General features: G+C 52.4%; 1 pseudogene; it reads left to right on the plus strand.

Annotated features, from left to right (window-relative positions):
• The first annotated feature begins 6,221 nt into the window (after positions 1-6,221).
• On the plus strand, positions 6,222-6,374 carry LOC139000806 (5.8S ribosomal RNA; annotated as a pseudogene).
• Positions 6,375-15,288: the final 8,914 nt, after the last annotated feature.

The following is a 15,288-nucleotide window of genomic DNA, read 5'->3' on the forward strand; positions in this document are numbered from 1 at the left end:
CACACACACACACACACACACACACACACACAAGAGCACAAGGTCCCGCTAACAAGATATGTGCCCAGTGAGGCACGCCTAGGAGATTTTTCGTGGCTTTGTTTCTTTTTGGCCCGTCCTGGGCCCATGGGAGCCTGTCTATGTATGTATTGCCACCTCTTCCACCGAGAAAAAACGGCAATGCCTTCCCGCAAGGCGTGGAGACAGAGCCCTGCAGGCCTCCTTGGGCACCTGCCCTGTCTCCCAAGTCCTCCCCCAAGCCCAGTGAATCGCTTGGGTGGGCCTGTGGCGCCCTCTCCTGGTCCTGCAGCGCCAATGCAAGGCTCCTCCCCTCAACTTGAGGCCCAGCAGGTGATGTAGGTCCTGGGGGCTGCTGATTTGGCTCCTCCCAGCTCTGGGGCTATAAAAGAACTCAGGGCCTTCTTTGCAGAGCTTCTCAGCCCAAGGCTTGTGGTCGTGGTAGTCGTCCTTGTTCTCCAAGGGAGTTTTCAGGAGAGAGATCTCGCCAAGACCCGGTCCTGGGACATAGAAGCCTTTAGAGCACCTGGCTAGAGCCTGGCTGGGCTGCTGATCCACTGAACGCTGTCTCGGTGTCATTTCTTCTTCACCAGCTCGTATACACCCTTGGGAACCCCTGGGCCTGGACCCCAACATCTGGGAGAGCCCCATCACCTCGTGGGAAGTGAAGGGCCGGCGTGCCTCTGCACGGGCTCGATCCAAAGCTAATTCGGGGCCCGCCAAGGCCGACAAAATTCACATGTCACTGGATGACATCATTAGGCTGGACCAGAGCCAGCGGGACGGCCATGGCCAGGGCCGCGGCCCCGGCGGAGGCAGGGGCGGGGCAGGGGCAGGGACCAAGGCTGGGACCGAGGCTGGGCCGGCTCCCAGGGAGGCCGTGGTGGCGGAGCGCAGGCCGCCACCCCGAGAGCTGGGGGGTGGGCCGTTCCGGAACAGGGCAGCCCTTGGCCGAGGCAGGAACCGGCTAGCGCCCTACTGTAGGCCGAGACAAATTCCCGATGAGTGGCACCATGACTGCTTCCGCAGGGCCTTTGGCAGGGCCTGATGACCGGGAGGAAGCTGCTGCTGTCCAACCTGGACTTCGGAGTGTCCGTCGCGGACATCCAGCAGCTGTTTGCGGAGTTCGGGCCTCTGAAGCAGGCCGCTGTCCATTACGACCACTCTGGCCGCAGCCTGGGAACAGCCCACGTGCACTTTGAGTGCAAGGCAGACGCCCTGGAAGCCAGGAAGCAGTACAACGGCGTCCCTTTGGATGGTCGTCCCCTCAACATCCAGCTCGTCACCTCACAGATACACACGCAGCGCAGGCCGGTAAACAGTGTCAACAGAGGCGGGGTGACTACACACCGAGGATCTGGAGGCTTTGGCGGCAGCACGCGGGGTCGCGCACGCGGAGGCAGCCGGGATACAGGGAGGTGCACCAGACGCAATTCAAAGCGACAGGTCTCAGCGGAGGAATTGGACGCCCAGCTGGACGCTTACAAAGCGATGAGGGCCACCAAAATGTTGGACGCCAAGCAGAGCACTGGCAGCGGGATGAGGTACACCGAGGAGTTGGACGCCAAGCTGGACGCTTACAACACGATGAGGGGCACCAAAATGTTGGATGCCCAGCTGAGCACTGGCAGCGTGATAAGGGACACCGAAGAGTTGGACACCCAGCTGGACGCTAACAACGCAATGAGGGGCACCAAAATGTTGGAAGCCCAGGTGATCACTGGCAGCGGGATGAGAGAAACCGAGGAGTTGGACGCCCAGCTGGACGCATACAACGCGATGAGGGGCACCAAAATGTTGGACGCCCAGGTGATCACTGGCAGCGGGATGAGGGGCACCAAAATGTTGGACACCCAGCTGAGCACTGGAGCGGGATGAGGGGCACCGAGGAGTTGGACGCCCAGAAGGATGCTTACAACTCGATGAGGGAAACCGAGGAGTTGGACGCCCTGCTTGACGCTTACGACACGGTGATGGACACTGAGGAGTTGGACGCCCATCTCGACGCTTATGACGCGATGATGGACACCAGCTAAAACACCCCCAAGTCAGTGAGTCCGTGTTGGAGGTAGGCCTGGAGGTCGTCTCGCGCTGCTTTCCGAGGGTGGGCTGACGGGGACCTGTGGCCAATTGTGGAATTGTTTCTCCTGCTTTGAAATGGGATTTAAAACTCATGTAAAGTTTTTTTCTTTAACGTTTATTTTATTAAAAATTCCGAAAAAGACCTGTGTTGTACCTAGTCATTTAGGGGATACATTTTACTAGTTGCTGGTGCGGAGGAGCCGGCGTTTTCACCTTGGCCATAATAAGCAGAAATGGGTGTAGAGAAAACAAGCAAACAAACAAACAAAACAAAAACCAAAACACAAAAACCCAAAAAACTACTTCCCTCATAAAAAAAAAAAACAAAAATAAGAAAATCAAAACACAAACAAACAAAATAAACAAACAAAACAATCCTCAAAACAAAACAAAAAACCTCCTTAGAAAACACGTTGATCCAGCCTTTCAAAGTTCTGAGGCTTTGGCAAGCCCAGATGGCCAGGCCCGAACTTGGTCTCTGGGCGGGGTCCTGGCCATCCATCCACAGAGGGAGGGGGGCGAAAGGGAGGGGGGAAGGGCGGCCGACCAGATGGCCAAGCCCGGACCTAGTCTTTGGCTGTGGATAACAGAGATTGGGTTGACTGGGGCCAGGGCGGGGCCGGAGCCAAAGAGCTGCTCCCGCCCTCTGTTGGTCGAGAAGCGCCAATGCAAGCCACCCTCCTGCAGCTGGAGCCAGGTGCCTGGACTTGACAGAAGCGGGAAAGGACAAGCAGGGGGCACACTGTCTGCAAGAAGGCAGGGGCTGAAGGGTGCTCATGGATGCCGACGGACCATTCAGATCAAGAAGTATCCGTGCGTGACTGTGGATTTACACACACAGATGCTCACACCCACACGCAGAACACACCCACACGCACACGCACACGCACAAACCTCCCCTTCCCCCCCTCCATACACACACACACACACACACACACACACACCTCCACCACCACCACCACCAACAACAACAACAACAAAAACAACCACAACCACCCAAAGGTATCAATCCACCTTTGTGTAGTAAAAAGTATACTTGTACAATGTTTTGTACTTGTATTTTGTGCTATTAAAACGGGGAAGTTAAAACTCGGGATTTGGGGTGGTGGGGAGAGGGTAAAAGAGAGGGATTGACCTCTGGCGTTTCAAAATGGCGGCTAACTGGTTTGGCTCCGTGGACAGAGCATCGGCCTGCGGACTAAAGGGCCCCAGGTTCGATTCCAGTCAAGGGCATATACCTCGGTTGTGGGGGGCATATCCCCAGTAGGAGGTGTGCAGGAGGCAGCTGATGATTGAGGTTTCTCTATCTTTGAGGTTTTTAAGTCTCTATCCCTCTTCCTTCCACACTGTAAAAAAATCAATAAGATATATTTTAAAAACAAAATGGCGGCTGCCAATTACTGGAGCCAAAATGGCGGGAAGTATGCCAGGGTCACCCCCGTTCATGCACGGGACAGTGCATGAGCACTACGTTAGAGATCCACATCATGCACCGCATCCACCCGCCAGGTGGCGAGATCTTCCGCAACTTCAAAGAGCTCTCCAGTGTGGTCCAGGAGATTGGCAAACCGGTGATCGGGAGCAGCAGCAGCAAGAACATGGGACTGAGGAAAGCCAGGGCCATGGCTGGGAGAGCCCTGCCCAGCCCAGCGTCGGGGAGTCCAGGGCTGCAGCTTCGGAGGAGCAGCATGTTCCATTTCTTCTAGCTGTGGACGTGGGCTCGAGAGATCAGAATTACACACCCTCCCCCCCGAACCTGCAGGATGTGTTTCTATGTTGTGGAAACCATTAGTGTTTAGTGTTAACTTACCTACCTTCATCTTCGCCAGGCGCCGCCCTGGAGTCTTTGCCCTGTTTGAGGAGAACCACTTCGGGTTCCTCTGGCTGTCGGCAAAATACTTCATCCTGTTTGGCAGAGTCCAGAACACCTTCCAGAATGTGGAGGCACCGTCCCCGGTCCCCGAAGGCCTTCCTGGAGATGCTCTTGAACATTCAGTCCGGACCCCCTGGGAGGAGCAGCTTGCATGCACTTTGAAGATTTGACCTTCTGACTTGGTTTAAAAAAACAAACCAAAAACAAACAAACAAACAAACAAACAAAAAAACAACCCTCCTTTAAAATTAAAAAAAAAAAACCACAAAACTTGTTAAAAAAAAAAAAAAAAACTGCCAAAACGCAAACACACACACACACACACACACACACACACACACACTAAAATAAAATAAAATAAAATAAAATAAAATAAAATAAAATAAAACAAAATAAAATAAACCTTCCTTAGAAATGACATTGATCCAGCCTTTCAATGCTTTTAGACACTTCGGTAAGCCCATGTGGCCTGGCCCGAACTTGGTCTGTGGACAGGGGCCTGACCATTCATCCAGAGAGGGAGCTGGACCAGAGGGCCCAGCCCAAGCAAGGTGTAAGAGCCCATCCCGCTCTCTGCTGGTCAAGTAGCGCTAATGCAGGTCACCCTCGTGCAGCCACCTCTGGGGAAGGCAGAAACAGGTGCCTGGACTTGACCTGAGGGGGGAAGGACAATCAGGGGGCGCGCCGTCTACGAGAAGTCAGGGGCTGAAGGGCGCTCATGGATGCCAACGGACCATTCAGATCCAGAAGTGTCCGTGCGTGACTGCGGAAGTAAACTCACAGACAAGCACACGCCTCACTCAGACCCTGCTCCCAAGGGCCCCACAGACACTGGGACTAGTCATGCCCTCCCTCGGTAGAGCTAAGCTGTTTGACTGCAGACAGATGGCATTCTCTCCCTAGGCCCCCACTCTTCACCCTGTTCAGAAGGAAACCCTCGCCCTGGCCCTCAACTTCTTCAACTGCAGCTTCTGGTCTTCCTGATGACTGACCCGTTCATGCAAATCAATTTCACCTGCCTCAGCCTCAGTTTCCTCTTCCAGAAATGGAGTAATGTAACCTGCAAGGTGTCCCTGCTCCCACCACACTGGAAGCCCTCAGGTGCCATTGGCACCTGGGTGTCCCCCCACCCCCAAGGGAGGGGCCAAACCCTAAGCTGCTTTCTGTTGGGAGATGCCTCCAGGGATATGCCTATAGGGGTTTGGGGGTGTGGTGTGGGGAGTGGGGGGGGGGGGACATTTCACAGAAATGCAGTAAACACAAACAGGCACACACACAACTGTGGTACATCTACACACAGTGGAATACTATGCTGCGGTAAAAAAAAAAAAAAAAAAAAAAGTAGGAAGAAAAAGGAAGGAATTCTTGCCAGCATGGATGGAACTGGAGAGCATTATGCTAAGTGAAATTAGCCAGTCAGAGAAAAATGAATAGCACATGATCTCACTCATTTGTGGAATACAGAGAACAACATAGACTGACGAACAGGGACAGATCCATACACATCTATACCAGCACTCTCTGATGGGGCTGTGTGACTGCTGGTGGCCTCTGGAGTCCTGGGCGGTGGTGGGAGAGAAGGGGGGAATGGCCCCAGGACGAGTGTTGAGGTGTGTTGCTCGGGGTTTCCCGGTTTGGAGTCTGCCAGGTGGTGGAAATGAAGGTGGTTGGTCGGTGCTGAAGGGGCTTGGTGGGGGGGCATCGTGCCCGTTGCTGGGTCAGCTGGAGGCCCCGTCTTGGGCAGGCAGCGCTGGGGGGCTCTGTGCCCTACGCCTGTGCAGGTTGTGGGAACCATTGGGTTGAGGGGTCGAGGCCTCAGGGGTGGAGGCTCCCGTTTAAACGCGGTTCCCCACCCCGTCCGCTCTGACCTTTCGCTTCCCCCTTTCGAGTTACCTAGGGCTTCCAGGCGCGGAGGTTTAAAGACCCCTGGGGGTGGCTCATCCTCCTTGGGTTGGGGGCTTCCGGCCCGTGGGGAGGGTCAGGGGTAAAGGTCCCCTCGCCCTTTACCACCCCTTTCCCTTCCCTACCCCTGGGTGCCTGTGGGGCGTCCGAGCACGCCCCTTTGTGGCTGTTGCTTCGGACCACCCCAAGGTCATACCTTCCCGACCTGCAGAGTCTGGTCTTGTTTGTCTCGAGCTTAGACGGCTGCCTGAGGCGTCCGCGCCCACAACCAGTGGGATGTGGGGATTGAGGAGGAGAAGAGAATGTTGCCATGCTAGGGAGCAAAAACCAAAAACCAAAACGTTACGACTCTTAGTGGTGGATCACTCTGCTCCTATGTCGATGAACAATGCAGCTAGCTGCGAGGATTAATGTGAATTGCAGGACACATTGATCATCGACAGTTCGAACACATTTGCGGGCCAGAGTTTCTCCCGGGGCTACGCCTGTCTGAGTATCGCTTGCCGATCAATCGTCCCCCTGGTGTCGTGCGCCCCCGAGTGTGGGCGTGGCTGGGGGTTTCCTTGCAGGGCCCGTTCCTAGGCCCTCCATCCCCCTAAGTGTAGATGACGGTGTCTGTGCGCCCCGTGAGATACGGGCGAGGCCCAGAGTCCACGGTTTTTCCTTTCAGAAGCTTCTTCGCGCCCCACGCGGCCAACGGGAAAAGAGGAAGGTTGTCGTGGGGCCCATTGTGGTGACGGTGTCCCCTTCCCCGCTCTGGCCCTGCCTGGGTTGTGGCTCGAGCCAAGGCCGAGTCATGCCTGGGGTCGCTCCCCAGGGTCCCACGGGCAACTTGATTTGTGACTCCTGGCATCTGGACTCTCAGGGGATTCCTCTCTGTTCTTATAACCCACCTATTTGGTGGCAAAGGGACATGGCGACTCTAGGAAATGAATAGGATGCCTTCCTTCAGATGTGCCCTATGACGTCGGTTTTTCAAAACCATTGAAGCCAAGAAGGTCAGTTGTACTGTAGGTGTGATCAGAATCTCATCTGAGCGTCAAATCTCAGCCACAGGCCCGAGCCACCCGGCAAAAAGCCACAGTGAATCTCCTAGAAGCAGATCACTCGGGAGAAATCACGGTGCACGACATTGTGCTCCATGTGTGTATATCCACTGGCCACTCAGGTGAACTGGTGGATTTCCACTGAGCCAAACCGGCTAGGGCAGGTGAACTGGTGGATTTCCATTGTGGGATGGCATCTGAGAGAACCCCTCTTCTCCCCCCGCCCCGTCCTCCCTCCTGCCACAGACACACCCACACACCTGCCTTCTTGCAGACAGCGCCCCTGGCTGGAACTTCCCCTACCCCTGGGGTCTATACACACCTGGGAGGTCCAGACACCTGGCTCTGTCTTCTCCAGAGGAGGCTGAGGAAGGAGGTGGGGGTGGGGTGGTGGGGAGGAGGCTTGCATTGGCGCTCCAGGACCAGTAAAGGGCGCCACTGGCCCGCTGAAGCGATTCCGGGGCTTGGGGATGGCGCAGGTGCCCAAGAAGGCCACAGAGCTCCATCTCCAGGCCTTGCGGAGAGGCATCGCCATTTTCTGGGTTGAAGAGGGGACAATACCTATTTAGACAGGCTCCGGTAGGCCCAGGACAATCCACAAGGAATAAAGCCACAGTAAATCTCCTAGGCGTGCGTCACTCCGCAGATATCTTGTTAGCGGACCTTGTACTCCCGTGTGTGTGTGGTGGGGGGGAGGACTAGGTGTGTGGGTGTGGGTGTGCGTTTGGGAGTGTGTGTGGGCGCGCGGGCTTGCGTCTGTGCGTGTACATCTGCAGTCTCGCACGGACACTTCTGACATTGAATGGTCCGTCGGCATCCATGAGCACCCTTCAGCCCCTGCCTTCTCGAAGACAGAGCCCCCTGCATGTCCTTCCCGCCTTGGGTCTAACCAGAACTGGGGAAGTCCAGTCACCTGGCTCTGCCTTCTCCAGAGGAGGCTGCAGGAGGGGGCGCTTGCATTGACGCTTCTCGACCAGCAGAGGGCGGGACGGGCTCTTAAGCCCCGCCTGGGCTGGGCCATCTGGTGGACTTCCAACCCTCCCCCCCGCGCCCCCCCCCCCCCCCCCCCTTCCCCGGCCCAGCCATACCCCCACTCCCTCTCAGGATGGATTGTCAGGCCCGGCTCAGAGACCATGTCCGAGCTAGGCCACATGGGCTTGCAGAATCCTCTGCCCGTTGAAAGGCTGGATGAATGTCATTTCTAAGGAGGATTTCCTGTGGGGTTTTTCTGTTTGTTTGTTTTATTGGTTTATTATTGTTATTATTATTATTATTATATTGGTTTTGGGGGGGGATTTTTTTTTAGGAGAGTTTTTTGTTTTTGTACGCTTTTTTTGTTTCTGTGGGATTTTTTTTGTTTGTTTTTGTTTTTTCTTCTGCTTTTATATATGGGATGATGTAGAAGGAGCCAGAATGTCCCATTGTTCACCCAATTTGTTGGCAAATATCTCTATATTTCCCCTGTCACAAGTTTGTCTCGGTGAGCACCAGGGCCTGCATTTCCTTTCGGTACAGCATCATCATCTTCCTCATCTTCACCCTCACCCGTTTTTATGTCTTCAGAAGGAGGTGGTGATTCCTTTGCTAATTTTAGTACCATGTGTTCAAGATATTCTGGACCGGGTCTTGGCGAGATCTCTCCCCTGAAAGCTTCCTTGGTGAACACGGTCGACGACCGAGACTAAAAGCCTAGGACTGAGAAGCTGGGCAGAGTAGACCCTGCTTTCCTTTATAGCCCCGGAGCGTTGTGGGAGGAGCCAAATCAGCCGCCCGCCCGCTCCACCAATCAGCCGCCCCCAGGACTGAAAGCATCAGCGGTTGGGCATCAAGTTTCAGGTGGGGGCGCACATGCCCCAAGTTAGGCCCCACAGGGCACGCCCCTTCAGGTGGCATTCACCCAAAGGACCGAAAGGAAAGGTTCTGCTGAACGTGGCTGTGCCTGGCAGTCATTCCTCGAAGGGAATGGGCCAGGAGCGGGTGGGGTGTGTGTGGGGGTGGGTGGCGGACGGGGGTAGACCAGAGACGCAGACACACCGAATGAAGCTGGCCTTGGAGGTCATGGGAGGCAGAGGCTGAAGTTGATGTGTATAAAATGTGTATGGTTTTGTATATTAGCGAGCCCCTTGCTTGTCCTTCCCCGCTCAGGTCAAGTCCAGGCACCTGGCTCTGGCTGCAGGAGGGTGGCTTGCATTGGCGCTTCTCGGCCAGCACAGGGCGGGAAGGGCTCTTTGGTCCGGACACAGGCTCTGCCTTCCCCAGAGGAGGTTACCCAAGGGGGTGCGGGTGTGGGGTGGGGAGGAGGCTTGCATTGGCGCTCCAGGACCAGTAGAGGGTGCCGCTGGCCCGCCGAAGTGATTCCTGAGCTTGGGGAGGACTTGGCAGATGGGGCAGGTGCCCAAGGAGGCCCGCAGGGCTCAATCTCCACGCCTCCCGAGGCGGCATCGCTGTTTTCTGGGTTGAAGAGGCGACAATACATATTTAGACAGGCTCGGGTGGGCCCGGGACAAGCCACAAGGAAAAAAGCCACAGTAAATCTTCTAGACGTGGGTCACTCATTACAAATCTTGATAGCGGAACTTGTGCTCCGGTGTGTGTGTGTGTGTGTGTGTGTGTGTGTTTTGGAGGTGGGGGAGGGGGGTTTGGTGAGTAGGTGTGGGTGTGGGTGTGGGTGTGGTTTTCGGTGTGCGTGTCTGTGTGTGTACATCCGCAATCATGCGTGGACACTTCTTGATTTGAATGGCCCGTGGGCATCCATGAGCACCCTTCAGCCCCTGCCTTCTTGTAGACAGCGCGGCCCCTGCTTGTCCTTCCCCGGTCGGGTCAAGTGCAGGCACCCGGCTCTGCCTTCCCCAGAGGTGGCTGCAGGAGAGTGGCTTGCAGTGGCGCTTCTCGACCAGCAAAGGGCCGGACAGGCTCTTCGGCCCGTCTTGAGCTGGGTCCTGTGGTCGAACCCCCACCCACCTCCCTCTCTGGATGGATGGTCAGGCCCCTGCCCAGATACCAAGTCCGGGCCGGATCACATGGGCTTGCGAATCATCTGCACCTTGAAAGGCTGGATCAATGTCATTTGTAAGGAGGTGATTTTTTGTTTGTTTGTTTGTTTGTTTTTAAGGAGGGTTTTTTATAAGGAGTTTTTGAATTTTTTAAATGAGTTTATTTTTGAAACGAAGTTTTTAATTAAAGGAGGTATTTTTTATTTTTTAGGAGTTTTATTTTATTTTATTTTAAAAGGAGGGTTTTTGGTTTTTTTTAACGAGGTCAGAAGGTCAAATCTTCAAAGTGCATGCAAGCTGTTCCTCCCAGGGGGCCCGGACTTCATGTGCAACAGCATCTCCAGGAAGACCTGCTGGGATGGTACCTCCACATTCTGGAAGTTGTTCTGGACTCTGCCGAACAGGATGGAGTATTTTGCCTCCAGCCAGATGAACCCGAAGTGGTTCTCATCAAACAAGATGAAGACTCCAGGGCAGCATGTGGCACAGACGAACGTAGGTGAGGTAACATTAGTAGCTTCCAGGCCATAGAAACACATCCTTCAGGTTCAGGGGTAATTCTGGTCTCTTGAGCCCACGCCCTCAGGCAGAACAAACGAAACAGGCTGCTCCTCCGAAGCTGCAGCCCTGGACTCCCAGACGCTGGGCTGGGCAGGGCTCTGCCAGCCATGGCTCTGACTTTCCTCCGTCCCGTCTTCTTGCTGCTCCTGCTGCTGCTCCCGGATCACCTGCTCGTCAATCTCCTGGACCACGCGGAAGAGCTCATTGAAGTTGCGGAAGATCTCGCCATCTGGCTGGTGGATGCGGCACATGAGGTGGATCTCTAACTTAGTGTTCATGGCCTGTCCCGTGATGTTGATGACACTGGCATACTTCCCATGGAAGCTGAGCATGACAATCTCTAGGCTGTCGTGATAGTATATGCATTGGAAGCGGCCTGGCCTAATGAGGTCTTCCGCGTGGCTCGGCGGGAGGTAGACTCGGCAGTAGGTCAGGCGGTTATAAAGCAGAAAGTCCTCCACCAACAGCACTTGCCCCCATTCTCCCCTAAGCCGCGATGGTGAATCCCTTTGGTGGTCTCTCTTGACACACTGGATGCTGAATCTGTCCTTTTGAATCTGCAGGTGGCGTTTGTGGAAAAAGCTGTAGGGGTTGTCCATGTAGGACTCCACCGAGGCTGATTTCCTCTCCATCAGGAGAATTCTAAAGCAGGGCTCAAACTGCACTGGGTCATTCACATGGGTGTTAAAGGAAGGCCTGCATGTCCAAGCAGCAATGCATAAGCCATCCACCACTACACTCATCAGTGTTCTATAGCAATGATCTAGCTGCCACAATCCCAACATGTGTCTGTATGGGAAGATCTTGGCGTAGACCTCTCAATAAGACATACCGATCATCGCTGGGTTCTGCGAGTTTTCACGAACGCCATACTCCTCCCAGCAGCGCTGTCTCCAGATTCTGTCAGTGCACAGGATGTGGCAGAATTTGGTGCAGGCCTGGGCCAGGCTGGCCAGGTCGGTGCCGGGGAGCGAGGCGAAGATGTTCACCAGCATCTCCACAGGCAGGTCCTGCAGCAAGCAGTGCGGGGGCGGCATGGGGCTCGCCATTCCTCCACTCCCTGCACAGAAGGGGGCGGCCGCGGCCACCTCGAGGTGCTTCTCTGCCGGGGCCGGCTTGCCATCGGCCTCTGCCTTCTCAGCTGGGTCCTGGCACTCCTGCTGAAAGCGCTTGCCCTTGGCAGCTGCAGTCTCAGCTGTGCCCTGGCACTCCTGAAGACAGTGCTTGCCCTTGGCCTCTGAAACTTAGCTGGGCCCTGGCACTCCTGATCACAAGGAAATCCCCGGGAAGAGCCCAAGCTGCAGAGGCAAGCGCATTCCTCCATGCCTCCAGGCTTAACAGCCATCATAGCCTGAGCCACTAAGCCTCAGCAGAGTTTTAAGCTGGCTAGGTCCACCCTAGATTCCAGCCACGCCCTCCACGGCCCGGCCACTCCCCCTCAGAAAGGAGTCAATTATAGGACTTTAAACTCATACCCATTAACTGTTGCCTCCCTTTTCCAGTGCCCCCTCCCTGTCCTCCAGCCCTAGCCCCAGGCAGTCACTAATCTGCTTTCTGTAGGGAGATGCCTCCAGGGATATGGCTATGGGAGGGGGTTGGGGGACACAATTCGTAGAAATGCAGTAAAAAAAAAACACGAATGCAATGTCAGAAATGGAGGTCGGAAGGCTATGGAGAGTGGAAATAGGCAGCCTGGACTATGTCCAAGATGCAGGAGAGGAAAGCATTGGGTAAATGAATGTTACTTATGGACTGATGTTAATGATAATTCAATACCCTATAGGCAAGGAAATTTCAAGAGGGCCCAGCCCCAGCCCCACCCAACAATAGGGGTCATATCTTTGACACCACTTCAGCCTTTCCAGGCGGCTTGGTCCCAAAGCCAGCCATAGGAGACCTTTACCTTATTACCCTGGGAATCGCAGGAATGGACCTCTATCCTACCTCCAGATGTGTACTAAAACCTGAAATGGGGCCTCAGGCCATTACTACAGAGTGCATGGTCCCCTTCTTGCAGGCAAGATGGGACTAATTTTAGGGAGAAGCAGTTTAACATTAAAAGGATTTCAAGTTCTTCCTGGGGTAACAGACCAGGACTATACTGAAGAAATTAAAGTAATAGCACAAACAATCAATACTGTAATTCAGGTATTACCAGAAACAAAAATGGCACAAATTTTCCTTCTGCTGTATTATGTAGAAGGGCGGCCTTTAATCGGTCGACCCCGTGGTACAGTGGGGTTTGGATCCAATGACGCTGTATACTGGGCAAGAATAGTTAAGCAAGATCGGCCTGAATTAGAACTAAAATTAATAGGAAGCCTTTTAAAGGGGTTATAGACACCGGAGCTGATGTATCAGTCATTGCCTTTAGACACTGGCCTCAGGCTTGGCCCTTAAATCCCGCAGCTTCTGAATTGCACGGAGTAGGGCATATTACTCAACCTCTAGAGTGCTCAACTCCTTCCATGGGAAGATCCAGATGGAAATACAGGTTATTTTAAACCTCATGTATTGCAATATTTACCTGTCAATATATGGGGTCGAGAGATGTTAGAACAAATGGAAGTTTTAAAAACAAGTCCTAGTTCTATTTCTACTTCTGGTCAAGAATTTCACCCCCAAAAGAGGCAGGGAAAGAAGCAGCAAGAAAGGCTTTTGTTTATCCCAATGTCTGTTAAAAGGGAGAGGCATGAATTGGGTTACCAGGATTTTCAACAGGGGCCTTGATCATTTCTCTGATCCAGCGTACAGCAGGTAAAATTACCTTGCTTACAGATACCCCTATCTGGCTTGATCAATGGCCCCTATTAGGAGAAAAATTAAAAGCTGCACATGAATTGGTTCAAGTACAACATGAGGCAGGGCATACTGAACCCACTCACAGTCCATGGAACACACCCATATTTGTGATAAAGAAGAAGTCTGGTGAATGGAGACTATTGCAACACCTGAGGGCAGTTAATAAGACCATGGAGATGATGGGATCCCTTCAATCGGGGTTAATATCCCCCACAGGTATCCCATTGCAATATCATTTATTGGTATTAGATCTAAAAGACTGTTTTTGGTTTTTTTTCTATTCCTCTCCACTCTGAGGATAGCAAAAGATTTGCATTTAGTGTCCCTACAATAAATTTCAATGGACCCATGAAAAGGTATCAGTGGAAAATATTGACTCAAGGCATGCTAATAGACCTACCTTATGTCAGGATTTTGTGGCTGCTGCCATACATCCTATAAGGGAAAAATATCCTGAGGCTTATATTATTCATTAGATGGATGATATTCTCTTAGCTCATAAACATGAGATGCTCTTAAATACCATTTATATAGATTTGCAGGATTCCTTGTGCTGTGCTGGATTATGCATAGCACCTGAAAAGGTTCAAAGAACATTTCCTTTTTCTTATCTTGGTAGCATTATTGAAGGACAAAAAATAAAACCTCAGAAAACTCAAATTCGGACTGACACTTTACTTAAATGACTTCCAAAAATTATTAGGAGACATTAATTGGGTTCGATCTGTTTTAAAACCAACTACAGCTGACATAAGCTCTTTATTTCATGTACTCAGGGGCGATCCATCTCCGACAGCCCCACGCTTTTTGACAGCGGAAGCCAGGACAGCCCTACATAAAGTCGAGGGTGCCCTAAATTCGGCACAGCTTACTAGAATTGATTACTCCCTTCCTTTACAAGTTTTAATTTTTCCCACTATACATACATCCACTGGGGTTATTTGGCAAGATGCTAGAGTCATTGAATGGCTACACCTGGCTCATTCTCCAACTAAGGTATTCACTCCCTTTCATGATTCAGTGTTGCAGTTGATTGCTCGAGGCCGTCTTGGATTGGGCCAGTTGGTGGGCTGAGACCCTGAGCCATACAGCAAGACTGGCTCTGGCAACGGTCAACAAGTTGGCAATTTCAGTTGCTAATTACTGTGGACAGATTGATAACCATTATCCAGCAAATAAAAATTTACAATTTCTTTCAGTTACTATCTTCATCTTCCCAATGATAATAAAATCACAACCTATACCTCAAGCATTAACCATTTTTACAGATGGATCTAGTTCTGGAAAAGCTGGATATTACTGCAACAGAGGTGCCAAGGTCTGTCAAACCCCTTCTACTTCAGCACAATGGGTAGAAATACAAGCCCTTGTCTATGCTTTGATAGATTTTGCTACAGAGCCTATCAACTGGTATAGTGATAGTGCCTACGTGGTAAGTATGGCCAAAATTATAGAGACAGCTACTATAGGGCATACTAATTCAGAGGGACTTTTTAATTTATTTTTCAGCCTTCAAAAAGTCACTAGAGAACGACAATTTCCCTGCTTTATTGGCCATATTCGGTCTCATTCAGGTCTCCCTGGTCCGTTAGCTATGGCTATGAGGCTATTGATCACCTCCTTGCTGTGGTGCAGGAGAAGACGCCATTTTCTCTTGCACAGCCCTCCCATGCTTTGCATCATCAAAATGCTGCCCTGTGTAAACAATTCCGTATTTCTCGGGAGCAAACTCATCTAATTGTTAAGCATTGTGATCAGTGTATAATTCATTGCCCTGTACAATTATTAGGGGTTAATCCTAGGAGTCTTAACCTAATCAAATCTGGCAAATGGATGTCACCCATGCTCCAGAATTTGGTAAGCAGAGATGGGCACATGTTACCATAGGTACCTGATCTCACTTTATTTTTGTGACTCCCCAAACAGGAGAAAGCGCCAAGCATGTAATCAATCATTGCTTAGCCGCCTTTGCGGTGCTAGGTTCTCCCTTAGAGCTGAAAACAGACAATGG

The sequence above is a fragment of the Myotis yumanensis genome, unplaced genomic scaffold, assembly GCF_028538775.1.
Source record: "Myotis yumanensis isolate MYYU_CA2020_CCGP unplaced genomic scaffold, mMyoYum1.0.hap1 SCAF_30, whole genome shotgun sequence".
In the NCBI taxonomy this organism is placed as follows: Eukaryota; Metazoa; Chordata; class Mammalia; order Chiroptera; family Vespertilionidae; genus Myotis; species Myotis yumanensis.